This window comes from Podarcis gaigeae (genome assembly GCF_964106915.1).
Source record: "Podarcis gaigeae genome assembly, chromosome: 1".
Classification (NCBI taxonomy): Eukaryota; Metazoa; Chordata; class Lepidosauria; order Squamata; family Lacertidae; genus Podarcis; species Podarcis gaigeae.
The window spans coordinates 108,469,877-108,490,576 of NC_139678.1; the positions used below are offsets into that span (position 1 = coordinate 108,469,877).

Here is a 20,700-nt window from a genome sequence, read left to right on the forward strand (position 1 = left end):
GAATACAAGTCCATGTCAATTTCACTCACTCCCATTGAAACTAACAAGAGCTCCAGGGAGAATAGTAATAGGATCAGTGGATTGTATATACCATTAAATTATACATCTTTCTCTCCGTTCCAAGCCAACAATACGCCCACCGTGCTGTCCCCCCTCCCTCCACGATGATGTGCTTACATTTTACTGCATCAGCTTCTCTTGACATATTCACGCCCCCCCACCCTGAACTAAAACACGGCAATTTAACCCTAACTTTCCCCTTCCGCCGATCCTCATTCGCACTAATTTGCTTAAAAGTTCGTTCCCCCAATACACCTAAGTCGCATCTTATCCGCGCGTTCCTGCTTGGACTCCAATTTGAAAAAAATAAAAGAGACCCACTTAAGCGAAAGTGGATTTGGCGGCGGGGTGGGGTGGAGGGGGAAGCTCTAAATCTCGCAATCGCGAACTCTTGGGCTCCTGACTATTGTTAGCAACGATCAAGGAAGGGGGGGGGGGAACCATCCACCGCGATGCTATCTCTTTACTTTCCACGCTGCGCTTAGATGAGAAAAACGGAACGGGGGGAAAAAAGAGAAAAGAATAAACCAGTCTGGAGCATGTCCTATATTTAAATATAGATTTAAAGCATTATGGCTTAGATTTAATATTTAAAAGGCACACGCACAAAATTTAAAGCGCCCGTGGCCGCCTGGGATATATTTAAAATTATATAAAATTTTAAACAGAGCGGGGGGGGGGGGAGGATGAAGAGAGACGAACGGCGATGGGAGATCTTACCTGGAGGTTTGGTAGAGAAGCCCGGTAGGTTAGAGCTGCATCGATCCTATCTGTTCGCTGATGAATGGGGGCTCGGGTTAAGTGAAGGTGCCTATGATTTGAAATCATTCCAAGTTTTTGAAGGGAAGACTGACTGCAGCCTCTGCCATGTTGGAATTTCAAACCCAAAACAGCTGCTTCGCAAAGAGCCAGCATGCCAGCAGCTGAACGCCTGCGCAGAGCGCCGCCGAGCCAAATTCAAATCACTTTCACACTCGGAGCCAAAGATCAGTTTTCAAAAAAGAGAGCGAGAGAGAGAGAGAAGAAGAAGGTGGGGGGGGGGATATCGGGAGGGAGAGGGAGAGAGAGAGAGAGAGAGAGAGAGAGAGAGAGGCACCAGATTCATGGGCAAGAAGAGGAGGAGAGGAAGCTCAATGGCCGCGCGCTACTGCCGCCGCCGCCGCACCACCACCACCACCACCAGGCCCCTGGCTGCACAGGTCAGGTTACATGGTAGGGGCTGTCGCTTGCAAGGAAGCCTGCAAACACTGCCTGGAGGTGGCCGGGAGGTCATGGCAGAGCAGCCAGGAAGCTCTCCCGCCCCTCCCGCGGCCGCCAAAAGGCGAATCGGGAACTTGGGGAGTTGGGATCCCCGCTCCCAACCTCGCCTCCGCCTCCTGCAGCAAGAGAAACACTTCTCCCAGCTCGGGCACTTTCCCTGCAGCCGGGAAAGCGCCATAGCCCGTCCCATCCCCCCAACCCCCCCACAGCAGCGGCGGCGAACGTCTCTGCCTCCCCCCCACCCCACCGCCCGGTCCCCACCTCGCAATAAGCAACAGCGGCGGCGGCGCCTCCAGCTCCAGGCCCTACCGCAGCTCAGTGGCAGTAATGCCTCTGTGCAGCCCGCTCGCCGTCGACTCAGCTCCCTAGACTTTGGGATGCTGCGCGGCGGCAACAGCCGAGAGCGGTTGAAGCAAGAGAAAGACCGGGAAAGGGGGGGGGGGGGAGCCCGATCCTGCTCTGTGTGCTTGCTCGCGGGTAAAGAGTAAAGTCGCACTGTATGCTTATGGAGTTTTCCGCACCCCCCGGGTAAGAAACTGTGTGCGGCAAAGGGGATAGCAGCCTGAATGATGCAGGATAGCAGCAGCATGGGGGGGGGGGGGAGAGCGAAAAACGACCAGAGACATTAGACTTCCCCCCCTAACAGTTGCATTTTATTCCCGCTGTCTCCACTTGAAAGTTCCTTTGCGTGCAGGATCCCCTGCTCTCACTTTCTCCAAATGACGTTTCACGGCACCGTCCTGCACAAGTTCTTTCCTCACAAAGAAATTTTCCGCTGGGTTGAAGGGAGTGTTCACTGAGCAAATAAAGCCGCACTTCTTTCGGAATAGGACCCAGTGAATTCAGTCGGGGCTTTATTTCTTAGTAAATCTCTGCAGTGGATACAGATGTAATATCCCATTAAACTCTTCAGAGTGTTTCTGTTTACTGTACTAGGATAGTGCTGTGGGGCTGCAATCTTAGGTATGCTTTCTTGGAAGTTCTACTGAATTGCTCTCTGTTTAAAAGGACTTCCCTGTGGATCCAAACTGGCAGCACCATCTGAAGTGAGGTGCTGAGTACACCAGGAATCTCCCACAGGATACATGGGAGTGGGAAGACAAAATATACCAAGGCTGCAATCCTAAATTGCCAAGGACCAAGTCCTGTTGAAATACTTGAATTAGTTCTGAGTAAAAATACTTTGAGGTGTGATGTCATTAAACAGGCTTGCTTGGAAGTGAGTCCAGTTTGCATTGTGATAGCTGTAAACATGCAAAGGGTTTGGCTGTACCTCTTGTGATCCTCTGTGTTATCATTTGCAAGTGTCAGTTTCTTCACCTGTAAAATGGGCATTGTTAATACTAATTTTTAGTATAATCTCCAAGAGTTAATTTGAGCCCAGACTGAACAGAGATAAGTCTCTGGAATCAATTTTTATACAGCAAGTCCCATCTCTCCTTTATCTCCTATTAGTGAAATACCCCATAATTTGAGCTGTGAAAGTTGATTAGAAAGAATCTAGCCATCAGAGTGGCTCCTTGCAAATCCCTTGCTACTTACAGCTCAGGGAACATGCCCAGCAGCTTCAGGGATTAAGTGTTTAGGATCAGATGGCCACCGCACCTTCTTAAGAGGTATGGATGGGTGCGTGCTGGTGCTTTGATATCAAAAAATACATGTTTTCTTATGATTTGATATCTCTTTACAACTGAATGATTCATAGTTGATTATGTGAACTACCTCCATTGACTTTTACTGCATTTGCAGTGATGTAATATGATAGTTCTGTTTGTGTTGTTACAAGTGCTTTTGTTGTACCTGACATACAAATAATCACTTGCCTGTTTGTTAGTTAGTTTGTTAGTTTAATTGTTGTTGTGTGAGGAACATGCACAGACAAATCCAAACCTTAGAGTTAGAACCTTTTTGATGGAATCCATTCTCAAATGCTTTGCTGCAGGGACCCACTAATGGTCTTTTGTCTTCGAGCAAAATCCACTTGTCACTTTCAGTGCCTTAATCAGAAGCTACATCTCTCAATCTGCGACACCCCCCCCCCCACTTTAAAGGCAAGCTGGTGTTCATCTCGGGCTTTTCATACCCTTCCTTACCTTATTATGTTGGATGCAATGAATACTTTCTCACAGTCCATTTTGGGAGGGAAGAGTTATGTTGCCACATTGCATATGCAAGTTAAAAGCCCAGAGGATCTAACACAGGGAGTGGCATTTTATCCCATGTTTCCCTTTTATCATTTATATTCTGCACTAGTACCTTGAGACTCACCTCTGTGTACACAGAAAATAAGCCCCAGTGATTTCTATAGAGCCTCCTCCCCAGGAACTGGGCATACGATGGTAAACTTTTGGATTTTCTTCAGGTTAATGCCAGTATACTTGCAAAGCAGCCAGAAGGCGAGAAGGTAGAGCAACTCAAACATCTCCTTAATGTGTATTCAAGTGCCAGAAGACTCAATGGGACATATTGCATGCCAGAACGGCATGAAAAGGACGCTATGAAAAGGACTGTCATAGAAAGTAGCGTGGAATAGTCTTCTGTCCAGTATAAAAATAAACATCCCATGGAGCTTGTCTTTGTGCTGCTAGAGGTAGTTAACAGTGCAGTCCTAAACATATCTCCTGAGAGGTATATCCCACTGAGTTCAGCAGGACTTCATCTCACCCGTGTGAGTACGGAATTGCAGCCTTAATGTGGGACTTGTCAATCCATTATGTCTTACTCATGTGCATATAATTGTTCACATTGCTCCATTTTTATGTGTATGGGGTTGTTGTTTTCTCCTGCAGGATTGCCAAGCTCTTTCTTTAACTACACTTCTCCAACCATATAGCCCAAGCATGTGCATGTTTGCTCAGATAAAAGTCTAAATTTAACTCAGATGAAAGTCCAAGTACCATGCACACTTACCGGCAGCTGTGTTCCAATATACATTAGTGTATATTATTAACTTGCATGTCCATCAGTTAACTATAGTTTTCAGTTAGGTGCAATTTATATTCATATGCTTCCTTTCACAAGCCTCTCCTTCCCTTGCATGCTATATATAATACACAAATAATACACAGTCCATGTTGGTCCCTTCCAGAGTAGATCCTATTAGATTATTAAATTATTTCTCATAGTATATGTAACCTTTTACAGCTTTAAATCTGTATGGAAATATGTGCAATTTTTGGTTTGTAATCCTTCCTGGGACCTTGTGGTAAAGGATGAGTAAGAAATCAAATAAGTAAATAAATCGTTCATTAGGAGAAACAATTCCTGCATGCTCATAGTGGAAAAGGGATATTTCCTTCTGATATCAGCCCCTCATGCCTTGTGGGTTGCCTAACCTTGAGCCCCCACGCTGCACATATTTCCATATAGATTTAAATTGCCCTCCAGACACTTTGGATTACAACTCAGCTGCAGCCATGGGAGTTGTAGTTCAAGAAACTGGAAGGCACCAGGTTGGAGAAGACTTTCCCATATCCTTACCTTGTCTTAGGGAAGCCTGATTTTCCTCTATGGAGAAAATAGCTCCAGAGATGTTGATATCTTCTTCCTGCCAAGCAAGAAGGCCAAGCAAGCACCTGCTGCTTTTCTTGTACATCCTCCCCAAATGAATGATCAGTGCTGTCAGCTCTGATGGCACTGGTTGTGTATTTGTGGAAGGGCCACGGGTAAGAAAGGGTGGGGGAAGAGAACATCAGATCTGAATTTGACACCTGTACTAATGGCCAGGGACAGCCTACAAACTTCAGGGGTCAGCACTCTCTCTATATGTGTCTCTCCCCTATTACCATTCAAGACTCCTTCTCCTATGACCTTTATTGCATGAAGTGAACATGGCATCAACAGGAAGCAAGGCATTTGTTGCTGTAGCTCCAAGGCTGTGGGATAATATCCCACAATGTTTGGTTGAATTCATCCCTCCTAGCCATTAGGGGGCCGGTGACCAGACAGGCAGCCCTTTTGGTCATGGCACTCCATCTGTAGAATGCTCTTTGCAGAGAGGTTTACTTGGAGGCCTCTTTGATGTTTTGTTTTGGCACCACGTAAAGGCTTAAAAAAAATTGTGCAGGCATTTCAGCATATAGCGTAAGTTCCCTTGACTGTGTTTTTATCCGTTCTTTTGAATTTAATGGCTTTGTTTTGTTTTAATGGACACTTCTTTTATTTTCTTTTATCACACTGGGAGTTTTTAGTGAAGGACTGAATAGAAATCTTCTAAATAAATAAATGAAACATATCTGTTTGGAAAGACCTTTGGTCAGTAAACAAATATTGTATGCCTATCTGATATAATCTGCTGAGTTCAATGTCCTGTGCTTTTAATTTTAGTGTTGCCATTTTTACATGAGGATGTCGTTTTATTTTATTATAGATTATTTTTGTGAGCTGCCTCAAACTTGTAGAATTCAGACACAAATGCTATAAACAAATAAAGACATTTCCACAGGAACATAAGAAGCTGTCTTATTGCTCAGCAAAGCTCGGTATTGTTTCTAGCACACAGATAACCTGTGGCATTCAGTATGGTGTTGGACTGCAGCTCCCATCATCCCTGATCAATGGACATTCTGACTGGAGGACTGAGAACTGGAATCCAACAACATCTGGAGGGCCACAGGTTCCTAATCCTTTTATTTATTTGTAGATAGATGGATAGAGAGATAGATTGAATTTATATACCACCCTAAACCCACAGGTATATCCTTGACTCTGACTGCCCAGGGTTTCACACAGGAGTCTTTTCTAGCCCTGTCTGGAGATGCTGAGAGACCACCCTGCTACTGTCACATAGATTGTCAGGGCTGGAATCAGACACAGGTCAACAATAAAATAAGTAGATATCAGTTATCAGTAAACTCTTTCTGCAAGGAAACGGACATGCAACTTGGCCTTGTGGTCTCAGCAACATGGCCCAGTAGGCCTTGCCCCTATGAAGCAGTTGCCAGGACTGAAGGTCCCTTCCTTTCACCCTCACTAAAGCTCCTTCTCTCCTGGATGGTTCCCAAGCAGTCTCAAACTGTGTCTGTGCACCTCTGATCTCTGTTCTGATCTTCTCATTACTTTGCGAGTTCTCGGAGACCAGGGAGGAGGGGAGCTTGCAACAGCAGGAGAGGGAGACTCCCTGGATTCTTCAGCAATCTCTTGACGCCCCTCCTCCTCTGCTTTGGCCTCAGAGTCTAAACTGCTTTTCACAGGCTCGTCCTGCTCACTAAACCCTGTTGCCCCTTCAGCATCCAGCACCATCTTCCAATCTTTTCTCTCTGACCTCTCCTTGGTGTCCTACCACAAATCCCCTGGCTATGAACCTTCCTTCTCCGAGGTTTCCATTGGAGACTTCCCAGTTGTGCCTCCCACCACACCTCTTTGTCCAGCCAGTCCCTGACATACATCTATGTTGTCAGAACTGAAAGGAAGAAGAATAAGAAGAATTTTATCATCTTGCTGGGTTGTCCCAGCCACTCTAATAATGTGTTAGATCAGCCTTCACAGTGTCCAGCCAGCATGGGGAGTTGGAGTACCAAACATCTGGAGAGCACCAGCTTGGCGAAGGCTATGTTAGGTGTTTCACATAGGGATGCTCAAGCACTAAAGATAGCTCTCTTCTTCCCCAGCACTATTGTCTGTATGCAGAAGGACCAATCCACAAACAGTAAATGGTTTCAATTTATAAGAGCTGGTTCACTTAGTTGTTCCAAGATGGGACTAGAGATTTAAATATCTCCAAAGACCATTCAGATCATTCTAATAGGGCAAGTGCTGCATAAACTATATTCTTAGATAAAATTAATTATGGAACAAAGTTCCATATTTCCCTTGCCTCCTGTGCCACTACCTCCTGGCATGTGTGCCATTTGTAAAAAAGAAGAATTCCTGTTCATGTAAAATAAACCCTTTGTATGTGCGCACATGCACACATTCTGGTTTTTTTTGCTATATAAAGAGATGTCACCATAGCCTGTGGACATTTTGACAGCTCTATGAGAGCTAGTGCAGTGTGTTGGAGGAATGAGCTGTGAGATGAATCAGTTTGGATCTCACCTCAACCATGCACTTGGGGAACCTTAGGTGAACCTGTTAGCATCAGCCCTCAGCACCAAAGTAATTTGAGGTCTACTATATTGGCCTACTATAAAGATTTGTTGCAAGGCTCACAGCCTATGTGCTTTTACTTGGAAGTTAGGCCCAGTGCCAAGCAAGAATACAATTCTAGGCATGTCTGCTGATTGCGTTCCAAGTATGGATGAGACACTAGTCCTGCTGATGTTATGTATTTTGTCCCAGAGTGCTTAAATCACCACTAACATCAGCATGAAAAGAGGGTAGCTCCATCAGGTGCCCTTCTGTGAGGATTGCAGCTACCATGACGATGGCTGTCTGAGAGAAGAACTGTGTGGTGGGAGCAACCCTGTTCTTCTGGCCAAGACATTGTCACCTGCTCTGTTCCTAGATCTGGTGTTGGATGGAGAGTACTTCCAGGGAGGAACTGGTTTTTATCAAGGACAAGAGAGACAGAACTTAGGAGGCGTTGTTTATATCAGCCAGCCAGAAATCTGCATAGACACATCTGCATTAGAAGAATGGTCACTTCAAGAACTTGAGCTTGAGCTTGATTCTACCTCCTCTCTCACATTCCCTTTTCCTTATGTAAGCTGCTCTGGGAGGGTTTTGACTAAAGTATACATTAATTTTATCATTTCTGCTTCATAAATTATAAAAGGGTATAAGAGAAAGGAAGAAAGAAAAAGAAAGAAGGAGAAAGAAAGAAAGAAACATTTTATAGGAAGGAGATTGAGGCTGCACTCCTGTACACATCTACTCAAAAGTAAGTCTCATTGAGTTCCATGGGGCTTGCTCCCAGAGTAGTATATATAGGATTGCAGCCTCAAGAAAAAATATTTTTAAATGTAAGGTATAAAGACTTCAACTTTCTCCACCAATCTACAGTAAAATGCAGCAAATGGAATCAAAGCAAAAACTACATCAATAAAACTGTTTCTCAACCCCTTTATACTATTACTCTACAAATGGACGGCATCACTTAACAATATTGTGCATTAACAATACAATAAGTTCTCTAATAAGTTTCCATGAAATGACAATTTATTTAAAAACTCATCATTTGTAATTCTATTCTCATAAGACCATTTAGATGCATGGGTCTTTTCAATTCTAATAGACCTGCTAATAGTCCCTCACAAAAGAATTTATTCAGGCCCTTGACCTCAGATTGATACAACTGCACCACATAATCAGAATTAAGAGATGAGTCAAAGTAATATTCAGTAGTATCAAGGGGGTCAAACTGGTCCTTCAGCAACCCATGTACCATACATGCGAAGGTGATTTCAAAATCACTGCAGCAACCCCTTTCCCTTTGTGGTGTCTGAAGCCTTTGTACACACTTTTAGGAACAGTTTTGTCAATAAAATATTTAGCATACTATTCATACAGTCCATAGATTTTCTTTGTGAAAAGAACAATAGTGGGAAATCACGATTATTATTATTTTTAAGTATACTGAGCGGGATTTACAGGAAGGTCTTAGAGACCTGCCAATATACATTTTTATATTTTAAAGGAACGCAGCAGAAACCCCAGATTCAATTCCACAGCAAATGAAAATAGCTGTAAAGTTATATATAAGAATTGATAATCAGATTGAGGTTTTCCTACTGCATACGAGTCAGGTAAACAATCACAAATATTTTCTACATATCTCAGGGTGTGAGCAAGTGCCCATTTTGCTTGGGGGAGAAGATTTGGTCATACAGTGACCACAGTTTGGATGTAACAGTAAGCTATCGCTTCACATTATGTGAATGAGCCTCGGACTTGTGTGCTTTCCCCTATTATTTCTTCCCTGGAGTGGTTGCAAGAAGATCAAAAGAGTTTGCATCTTTTAAAAACCACTCATTACTCATTATGTCTGAATCTAGGTTTAGCTTTGTGCTTTAGAAAGGGGTAGGGAACCTTTCCCCTATGACTCACAGGAAAAAAACAGTTGGGTGTGGCAGCTGGTACCAGCCATAGTAGCAACCAATGTTTGCTGAAGCCAGAGGCGGGGGGGGGGGGGCAAAAAAACATATGATCTGCCTCATATAGCTGTCTAGTAGGTAGAAGGAATCAGCAAAAATGAGGTACTCTGACTTTCAGGAATAAAATGCTTTCTGGTGCAGCAAAGCCACCAATGGATACAACCTATTAATTTCATTAACTCTGTGTTGGGTTATGGCCAAGAGTGTTTTAAAAAACAAAGTGAAGAGGTCAGCTCATCAGCAAATACAGATCCCCTTGCCTCCAAAGTAAAACGCCATCATGAAAATACTTTACACCAGCTTAGGTTCAGGCCCAAAGTGTATAAAGGTTTTTCAGAACAGGCTCCTTAATTCCCTTGAATCTGCATTATGTTATGTAGTCTGTTGATGCTTGAATTAATGTGCAAGTTGTTAATCTCTCTAGACCTGGATTTAAAATTAGACAAAGCAATAATTAGTTTGGCACCATCATTTTGCTACCGAGAGAGTAATAATATAGGTCATAAAATACAAGAGAGCCCATTACAAGTTTTTTTTTTTTTTAACACATTGTTACTGGGGAAAGATACATAGGTGCAGAAATTTGAAAATAAATTATGGTTAGGCAGCAAAATAAATTAATAAATTAATGATCAACCGTATGGGCGATCTTTTTGTTTTTATTAGCATTTTAATGCTAAAGTGGCGAAGCAGCCACATCTAGAACCCTCAAGGAGCTGACCTTGACACTGCTGTGGCAAAGTCAGAGAATGATGGGACCTCGGATACCATTGAGCACTGCTAGGCCAGGCAACTTTCAACTTGTTTCCCCTGAGACTGTGGACTAACTGCTTGGAGTGGTGAGGCTAGTCCTTAAAGACTACTCATTAAAAAGCCAAATTCTTTGGCCATGGACAATCAATTAATAAATAAATTGAAAACAAAATTCAGGATCAGGATTGTGATTGTGATGCACAACAAGCAGTGTTTTAACCATTTCTCCCCACACCAGTATCAATGACACCCCCTCCCTAACTGTTGATACTGGTAGTGAAGCTTTCACTGATATTAATATTTAGATTTTCTTACATTGCAATCATCACTTTAGAGCCTCATCTGAATGGTTTCTGAATTCTGAGCTTCCCCTACCTCTAAATATTCCAGAAAATGTGCCTAATTACATTCTGAGAATACAAGCGTGAAACAGGATAAACATGGAATAGCCACATAGAAAGCATAGTCCTTTTGTATGTGCATCTCAGTTTGTTTTCAGGACAAAAGACTGCAGAGGAACAATGCAATTGCTTGCATTGGCTACTTTGTCCTGCCTTCCAATCACTCTTGCTTTATTTTTAGTTAAACATGAGAGATCAGGAAGTCATCAAATATCATAATTGGTCTTGATTTCTCAGGATATTTTGAGCTACATGCCATATCCAACAACAGTACATTGGCATTGTATTGAATCATTATGTTAAAACATCTCAGTATCCAGTTGCATATATTTTGCAAGAATTTAATTGCATGCAAAAAGCATCACATAGCAACATTAAGTATGTGTGTGTGTATACATAGCACTACACAAGTGCATAAATAAACAGAGAGCGGAAGAGATAGGTATAGAATGTAGATTCATTGCTATAAATGCATATATATTCATAACTCATTTAATGCGAAGCTTCTTGTGTAATGCAAGCCACTGATACAAAGTTGCTAATGATAATTATAGAAGTGATGCTGATTTAGTCATTTCAAGAAAGCCATAGAGGCATAATTAGTGTCTGAATGGCCTCAATATTGCATTATTAGGAGGCTAGGGTGAAACTTGAAATGAGAACATCAAGGCTGATAGGAGAAGAGAAAACATGAAATACATACATAATTCATTCTGAGATATTATGATAAAGGTTTATAACCAGAAACAATAATTTGCAGAAAGCATCTCATGTACCACAGCTGACTGCTGCAATCATTTGGTCAACCTGTTAAAGATCAAACAGTATTCTTCACTATTCTCAGTGGTATCTTTGTAATAAAGTAGCAGCAAACAGACAATGTTTGCTTCTGGTCAGTTTTAAAGAATGTTCAGTTTATCAGTAGAGACTTTAATCTCAAGCTTCATAGAGTACAAAGAGAACATTGATCCTACTGTGTTGTCCTTTAGGCCACAAGGCATGAGCATTTTTACATTCATTTGTCACAAAGCAAAAAAAGAAAGAAGGAAGTTAATACTTTGAAAACACCAAATGCCATCTTTTAAAACAGAATAATTTCCTATTTCTTTCTCTCTCTCTTTCATCCCCCAACTCATCTTTTTTTCTTCCTGCTATCTGATTAGGCTTCTGTTCCACCATACTTCACAGTTGTAACTAGTGGAGAAGAGCTCCAGTGCAGGATTTCATGATTCTGGATTCCCGCCAAGTCACCCATTAGCTAGTGACCTGGTGCTCGTGTTGAATGGAGCAATATCATTCATACAGGTCCACTGTTTTGGGTTCTGCTGTGAGTAGCCTACATGAAGAATGGCACTTTACCCTAGTTAGGTAAAGAAATGTGTCACAACCAGAGTAATTATTTCTGGTGAGACCAGGTCCGCAGATGTAAAGGAATTAGATTAAATTCACACTATGCGTGTCCTGCAGTTTATTTTGCATCTTCATTTACAGAAATAAAACAAAATGAATTACTTCCTTGACCATGGAATTGTTATTTCCCCCACCCCCCAAAGGGTGCTGCAAAAAGAATAGTGTGTGCAGCACAATAGGCCTATGCAGGCATATCTTTAGCAGAGTGAAGGGGGGAAAGTATGCTAGCTCTTTCCCCACATTACAGACCCTATCGCTTTCCCATGAGTTGGATCGCTTTTGAAGTGGAACACCTACTTTGCTCATGGAGGTTGCCCATGACCAGGCCACACTAACCCATGATTTAGTTATACAAAACGTTGACCACTGAAAATGGCTCAGAAAGATCAGCTGGTTCAAAATGTGGCCACCAGAGTCGTGGATGCCAGTGTAGTTTTGACCCCACTTCAAAGTGCTGTTTTTTTAAATCTATAAAGCCATAAACAATTTGGGCCTGAGCCAGTTGAAGGATTGCATGGAGCCACATCAACATGTTGTTGTTTAGTTGTTTAGTCGTGTCCGACTCTTCATGACCCCATGGACCAGAGCACGCCAGGCACTCTTGTCTTCCACTGCCTCCCGCAGTTTGGTCAAACTCATGCTGGTAGCTTTGAGAACACTGTCCAACCATCTCGTCCTCTGTCGTCCCCTTCTCCTTGTGCCCTCAATCTTTCCCAACATCAGGGTCTTTTCCAGGGAGTCTTCTCTTCTCATGAGGTGGCCAAAGTATTGGAGCCTCAGCTTCAGGATCTGTCCTTCCAGTGAACACTCAGGGCTGATTTCCTTAAGAATGGATAGGTTTGATTTTCTTGCAGTCCACTGGACTCTCAAGAATCTCCTCCAGCACCAGAATTCAAAAGCATCAATTCTTCGGCAATCAGCCTTCTTTATGGTCCAGCTCTCACATGAACATCCTCCAAATTTGCCCACCACTTAAATTATCAATGTAGGCAATGTAGGGAGAGGGCCGTTTCTGTAGTAGCCCTGCAGATCTGGAACTCGGTCACATCTGATGTGCAGAAGGCTTCCACAGCTCTGGTCCTTTTGAAATACCTTGTGGCCTTCACATGACTGGGAAGGCTGGGCTATGCTTCTTTACATTGCTCTGCTGGCAGATTATGTCTCATATCTTTGACTGGGTGTGGTTTTTCATGTTGTTGTTACTGCCAGCTTAGTAACTTTGGAGATATTGTCATATTAAATGCTTCTATATATTTATATTGTCGATATCGTATTGAATTTTTATTACGGGAGCTGCCTTCAGTGAATTGTACTCAGAAAGGCAGCCTATAAATATTAAGAAAAATAAATAAATAAATAAATTTTAGGGCTTAAAATCATACAGGGAGCCTACATGAGTAGGCTGGTTCCCCACTACAAACGCTTGCCTGCAACTGAAGGAGAATAATAAGGGCAGTTATGGGGGCATGGGGTGGAGCTGGGATGCTCAACCCCACACTCCTTCAGGTAACAGCATTCGGATGACTAAATAGGACTAGTAACAATAAATATTCCAATAGGGTATAGGACTGCAGCCTAAGAACACCTGTATTTCCTATTGGCTGATGCTTAGGTAGATATCCCCTCACTGTTCTTGTTTTTATAATGGGCTGCAGCTGAGCTTCTCATTAGCAGTCCGTTCCCTCTTCTGTTTTGCATGAAACAATGTGGCATAGCTGGTCCTGATCCATCACTAGATATGGCCAAGTCTCTCGATTTCAGTTTCTCTCATTTTTCCAATCTTAAATTCAGTTCTCGACATTTCTGCTGCCATCTGTGATTTTTAAAACTTGCTTCGGACATTTTTTTTTAGCACTTTAGTGTGAAGTTTCCCTAACAGGCATATTTTTGCAAGCAGTTTTGACTAATATACACATTTTTGCAAGATATTTCTGCTAATATACCGCATATCTGTATATTGCTTTCACAAATATATGCATCTATATCCACACTTTATCCTAATATACACATTTTTGTACACATCTGTTGGCTGAAGAAGGACCACTCCCATCATCCCTGATCTCTGGCCATCTTGGTTGGAGATGGTGGGACTTGGAGTCAAACAACATATGGAGGGCATCAGGTTGGGGAAGGCTGCCATGGGGTATCAGTAGTTTTGGTTGGTGTGTTTCCTCTCCTTAAGAATACATCTTCACTGGACAGTTTTCTCTACCAGTGGCCTGCGCTTGCCCCCCCCCCTTCTTAGCTCTTTCTCTGTTATGGTTGAACGTTGGTTCCTCAGCAATGACAGCACATATTGGCGCCACTAAGGTGCTTTCCTCTGATATGCTTTTACACTTCTAGCACCAATCATATGGCTTTCTTTTAATTGTGTGTTAGAGCTTGTTTAGTCCAAAGCAATAGTGACAAGATGTCTCTCAAGGCCAGATAATTATCATTTATTTTATGGTGCCAATAGAGAGTCTTCAAAATAAGATGAACTCAGGGGTATTGGCATGATTATTATTTTTCAGAGAAGCTATGATCAGCCTTATTCTCAGAAGCAGCCTACAAGAAATCTGTCAAATTTTGAGGATAACAACCAAATTCCCTCATGCAAATTTTATACTAGGTATCCAGCAGATGTGATCTCTGGTAATGAAATATGTGTATATAAAGCTTAATTTGGTTGTTCGTATCTCAGGAGGATATTGGGATGGGGGGAAATACCCAACTTGTAACACATGTTGGATTTTGAAAGCCATCCTTATAAACTTATATGTGCTTGGCAACTGTGTCCTGTTTAAACTGCAATATTGCCTTGTGCCTAGGTGGGCATCATGCCACTCTAGCAGATGGGCATGAGTTTAAGTGAGCCAGCATAGTAGTACATTCTTTTCAGGGTCCAGACACCTATCATACCTGTAAAAAGCACTGCATCCAGGATTAAAGAGCTATACTAGTCCCCTCTAAATCATACACTGATTTGAACAGATATTTAGGATACAAAGAATGAACAGGGCTAAAAGTCAGAACATCTACTATATATTTTTGAAAAATAGTTTGTCTGTCTGTTCTCTGTAAGTTTGGCTGCCTCTCAGAATATCACCACCAAACTTGGCTTGAGGGTTCCTGAGATGGAGATCTTTGTTGACAGTTGAGTGCTGGGCGCCATTTTAAATCAATATGCTGCACCAAAATGTGACTTCATCTGTTTGCTTGCCATAAGTTCACCTGCCTCACCACAAAAGTAATCACAAGAACCAAACTGCAATACTTAAATGACTCTGAAGGTATTATACCCTAAGGCTGTTGGATGGAGTCTTGTACAGCTTCTTCCAACAACTCCTGCCAAGCTGGTGCCAAATGTATTGCTCTGCTTTCCTTTGGACCACATTAGTGGGGCTGAGAGGGGGATATTGTTGTATGAGCAGCCCAGGACCTCCATACACACTGTCCTGGCTTGCACCCCAGGGAGATCAATTTGGTGCTGCTAATGCAGTGGTTTGACTTCACTCCTGGAAGAGCACTCCATTATCTCTTGAGACAGATGGATGACAACAATATTGTGTGGAGGGACCCTCAATGTGTATAGTTACGTAATTTTCCCTTGCTTGACTGGCTTTTCTTTCACAGATAGCTGGTGTCGGGGGGGGGGCAGGGGCAGAACAGTGCTGAGACAGATTGGGACCATAGCAAGTGGGGAGGGGGCTTAATCTTTTGCCGCCAGTGTTGTCCTGATTAGAATCACCCATCCAATTGCTAATCTCACAGGGAGGAAAGCTCCCCTTGACACCAATGAGAGCTTTCTTCTCATTGCAAATAGCCAGCACTGGGGACAGGAAGAACTGTGGTGGGGCAAATGAAGTTCTTCACACACTCCCTCCCATGCTTATTAAGCCAAAATAAGCTACAAAATGGCAAAGAATGTGAAAAACTTTTTTAAAAAAACATTTCTAGTTTTCTTTGTTTTCATTTTTTTTCTGTGGATTTTATCATGCTGCTGCTTTTAGATATGTTATTAGCAACCTTGGAAACATTTGATTGAGAGTCAGAGTTTACATTTGTTAAATACATACATAAATTAGTTCAGGAAAATATAAACTGGTAGGATTGCGGAGGCATCAGACACTATTATATAAGATGCTTAAGTCTGCATGTACCACACAGTCTCATGAACACTACCACTATTGTTTCAGATGAGGATATAGGCCTTTACCACTCCCTTGCAGTTTTATTGACAAATTCCCTTTCTATTTTGTGTAAGAGTTGAAATTCAATGATAAGTCATATAAGCTCGCTCTATAGAGAATCTGTAACACTGCTCCCAGGCACACTGCAATGATTGGAACCACAAGCCAAACACGCTTTAGACGCTTAAAAATCTTGCAATCTACTGCATATATATAATGGAGCTTTCAGCTAGTACACTGCAGCTACTCATAAATGCATTTGCCTTAGGGGCATGAAATCAGAGTAGTTATTTGTATTACACTGAAATAGCCATGGCTACAGAGGAATTTACATAATAAATACACCTGCCTGCTTTAAAACATAGTGTGCAACTTTTCCAATATGTGTTGGTAGTGGTGGGGGTAGGTTAGAGAGGTATGTGTGTGTAGAAAACAGATGCGGATTTCAAAGTTACCCAAGCAGTTTATTCAAATAAATGCTTGAAATGCTGCTGTGTTGTATTTTAACATGCAATCATCTGATAGCCAAAATATGGTTCCAAATTTACGAATGATATTAAGTAAATTTGGCATTGCAACGAATGCTGTTTACGTTCCAGTCAATGGTCACTTGTTGTGGCTTTCAAGAAGATTAAAATTTGGTAACTTTGCATCCCTTGTAAGAATGTCTCTTTCAGTATTCAAAATTATACAAAAACCAAAAAGAGAGAGAAAGAAATATATCAAACACCACAGCACCAGAAGATAGTTTTTAAGTGAACTCGACAACTTATATCCTTTTACTTTCTACTTTGTTATAACCGGTTGCCCTTTTAACAGTAAGAGACCCCTCAGGATATTAAAACATGACTGCAAATGAAAAAAGGTGTTCAGATGCATCCAGTTCATCTGGACATTAAGAGATTATGTGTCAGTCTGTTTTTAAAAATGTAAGCAAGTCTGATAACTCAGACCCTCTCCTGATGTTAGCAGTATGGAAGCCACTACAGCCTGTCTTCTTCCAGCTCTGCTTCACTAAAGCCAGAAGACCTTGGCCATGTAAGAGGGAGCCCACAGCATGGTTCCATTTCCATGTCTTTCCTTCCAGAAACTGGAACATTACATATACCAAGCTACTTCACACCATAGAGATGCTTAAAGTTGCAGGGGAGACAACCTAAAATTCAGTCTAATTTTGTGACTTGCAAATATCAAAAGCTACACAGTCTTTCTGACATAATAGAGCCCTCTTGCATTAGCTGTGCTGATTAATACGACATAGTAAGGTTAACATATTTCATAGGATGGACTTTGTAACAGTATATGACCTCTTAATTCAACAACTGGAGGGTTCTGTACAACTCAAAAACATACATATTTTTTACACCAAAAGAGGTCCAATAAAACATTTAGCACACCTATTTTTCATTGCATATATTCTACAACATCTAAGCAACAGCTGCCTATTTCAACCTTAAATAGTGGCCAGTGCCGGCTTAGTCTTGGGTAAGCTTTGTTTGATTTATGAGAATCCTCTGAAGATTGATGTGAGATAGCATAGTCTTTTATCTGGTTGGTCTTCTGTCTTTCTGGTTTGGCTTAATTCCTTACAACACTTTTGACTAGCGCTGCCTGTATTCTCAAGGCAGAGTTTTCTGTTCTTCTTCTTTTTTTAACCACAAGATCATTCACAAGATTCCATGTTTCTAATTTACTGAAAGTCGCAAATCCTTGCCACACTCTCACAATAATGTCTGTATTATAAATTATTTGAACTCTTGCAGTCAATCACTTTCAAACACAAAGGTAACATGGCAGCACATCTTCCCAAAGGGATGCTGCCTTCTGTCGTTGACTCCAGATATCTAAAATGAGACAAGAATGACACACTGAACATTTCAGCATGGTGATTTCCTGGTTATTAGTTACATTCAACTTCTTAGTGCAGCCTGGGACATGCAGTTACTATATCAAGGTCTACAGCTTTTTGGCTAAATCATGCTCCCCTGCTCCGTGCATATAAATACATACCCCCACCAAAAAAGCATTTTTTCTGGCCATTTCCAATAACAGCAGAGACAACTTTCCACTGGTATGTTATCATTTAGAGTGACTCAAAACACATGCTTAGCTTGCTTGCTAGGAGAACATCTGAAGAAGAGGAAGAAGAAGAAGAAGAGGAGGAGTTTGGATTTGATATCCCACCTTTCACTCCACTTAAGGAGCCTCAAGGAGGCTAACAATTTCATTTTCCTTACTCCCCCACAACAAACACTCTGTGAGGTGAGTGAGGCTGAGAGACTTCAGAGAAGTGTGACTAGCCCAAGGTCACCCAGCAGCTGCATGTGGAGGAGCGGGGAAGCAAACCCAGTTCACCAGATTACGAGACCACCGCTATTAACCACTACACCATGGGTAGGCAAACTAAGGCCTGGGGCCGGATTCGGCCCAATCGCCTTCTAAATCCGCCCTGTGGACGGTCTGGGAATCAGCATGTTTTTACATGAGTAGAATGTGTGCTTTTATTTAAAATGCATCTATGGGTTATTTGTGGGACATAGGAATTGGTTCACCCCCCCAATATAGCCCGGCCCCCCACAAGGTCTGAGGGACAGTGGAGCGGCCCCCTGCTGAAAAAGTTTGCTGACCCCTGCACTACACCATGCTGGCTCCCTGAAATACAAAGAAACATGGACTGTGGCATGGTAAGAAGAAAAAAAATCCCTTATCTAAAGCTATCTGAAAGTTGTCAAAAATATTGAGTTCAACAGAAGAAGAATGCCAGGTTCCAAGGACATGAACATCTTCACTGTGCTTGCATGTTTCCTCGGAAGTAACTCCCGTTAGGGTAGTGGGGCTTTTCCCCAAAGAAGGGCATATAGGCATATATGTTTGCTTGGAAGGAGCTTACTCCCACATTTGCCTTGCTGCTTTGGGGGCTTTAATTCTCAGTGTCTTTACTCCAGAGGACCCCACTTTAAGTCATGTATGCAGTAGTATCAAAACGTTGTAATCATTGCTTGTTTTCTGCAGTCTCTTTTGTTCAGCTATAAACAGGTTGGGTCTTTTATCTGCAGGGCTAGCAAGTGTGTGTGTGTGTGTGTGTGTTTTTAATGAGATAGGGTAAATCTCAAAGGAGATGGTAAGGTCTCCATCTAGATTGGCCAGATGCAAAAGATGACAGGACTATTGTATATTTAACAGTTGTGCAGTAGAGAGAATTTCAGTTGGCGTAACTTGTTACACAACAACTGTTAAAAGATGCAGGAGCCATGTCCCTCTTGCATCCAGCTACCCTTGTGTCATCAAGAAAGCGGAAAACTGGGAAGCCTGAATAGAATGTTTACCTTCTATCCATGATAGTGTGTAGCATTATCCACTAGACCGAGAACCTGACTAGCACTGTCTCCTCAGGAAAGCACATGGACAGAGTTGATTTGACAGGTCTCTTACCAGTCTGCTATCAACTGAAGGGTGCACAGTACTTCAGATACCTCCATTTAATTCCATGACAGAATGATAAAACCATGAATCAAATTAGTGGATTTTCAGTCAATGGGTGGTGCTGAAATCTCAGATATGAGATTCCCTGGTACAATCTATGCTAGATATGGGCAGTATCCCCAAAGCATCACCCTTGCCAATAAAGCAAGTACTTGACTGGCTGAGTAAAGGAGAGGATGGAACATTTTAAAAATAAATAATTGCAAGCAGGATGCCCATCCATTCCGGTAGCTGATCAAAAGCAAAATCTGTGTGTATCTTTTTGAGCATAAGAACACAGTATACTTTCAGTTTTAACCCGGGGGAGTGGTGTGGAAAACTCTGTCCCAGTATCAAAAGTTTGGCAAACAATGACTTAAGAGAATAGGGATGCTGGACTATGACTGGCTCAGTTTATGCTTAGCCTTGAATAAAGAACTAAATGATGCATTAAGACATTGGATGATGAGTGAGGCAGAAAACTTCCTTGCTGTGAGGGTGTTTGTTAGAGTCTGTCAAGACAGGAAAGGAATTTCCTGCCGTTTTTGCATTGTGAGTGCCATGGAGGAAAACAGAACCGGCTTTACTGACATGAATGAGATGCTACAATGGGTCACTTGAGATACTGGAATTCTATGGCATTTATTCAACTCCAAACCATATTTCCCTGCTTATTACGTCAGCATGTAATCACTTCTGAACATTTGCTCTACATTTCTGATATTTCACCACTAAATAAAAATAAAAATAATCCACAATTTTTTGGGGAGGGGAAAGGAATTCTGAAGCATAAGCCTTGCCATGCACAGTAGATGTTAACTATTATATTGTCTCCCATCATTAAACCATCCGTGTTTATCAGAGATATGGCAAATTCCTGACCTCTTTAAAAGAAATGCTGGCTGTAAGGCATTCCTTCCATAGCAACTATATTCGTAGCTGCAATCTACTGCAGTCAGTCAAACTAAATAAACCATCAAGAATTCCAAGCTAGAAATGAGCTGTTGGTGGATCTCATTATCACGTACTCTCTGAGGTCAGATTACTGGTAAATGCAATGTTTTCACCACTGGCGGATTTGCAACTGGTGCTGGAATTAGATTTCGGGGAAGACAACCACCTCACCATTGCTGTTGGTGACAAAAAAAA

The 20,700-nt window shown here is 42.0% G+C and overlaps 1 protein-coding gene and 1 long non-coding RNA gene across 5 annotated transcripts in view; one reads left to right on the forward strand and one right to left on the reverse strand.

Annotated features, from left to right (window-relative positions):
• The window catches only part of FIGN (fidgetin, microtubule severing factor), a 124,632-nt gene extending 123,052 nt beyond the window's left edge, over positions 1-1,580 (reverse strand). For both annotated transcript variants that reach the window (XM_083707569.1, XM_083707567.1), the window contains exon 1: positions 781-1,580. The gene's annotated coding sequence lies outside the window, so the exon portion shown is untranslated. The remainder of the gene's footprint in view (positions 1-780) is intronic.
• The window catches only part of LOC310833322, a 400,786-nt gene that overhangs the window by 137,215 nt on the left and 242,871 nt on the right, over positions 1-20,700 (forward strand). The gene's annotated exons all lie outside the window — the stretch shown is intronic.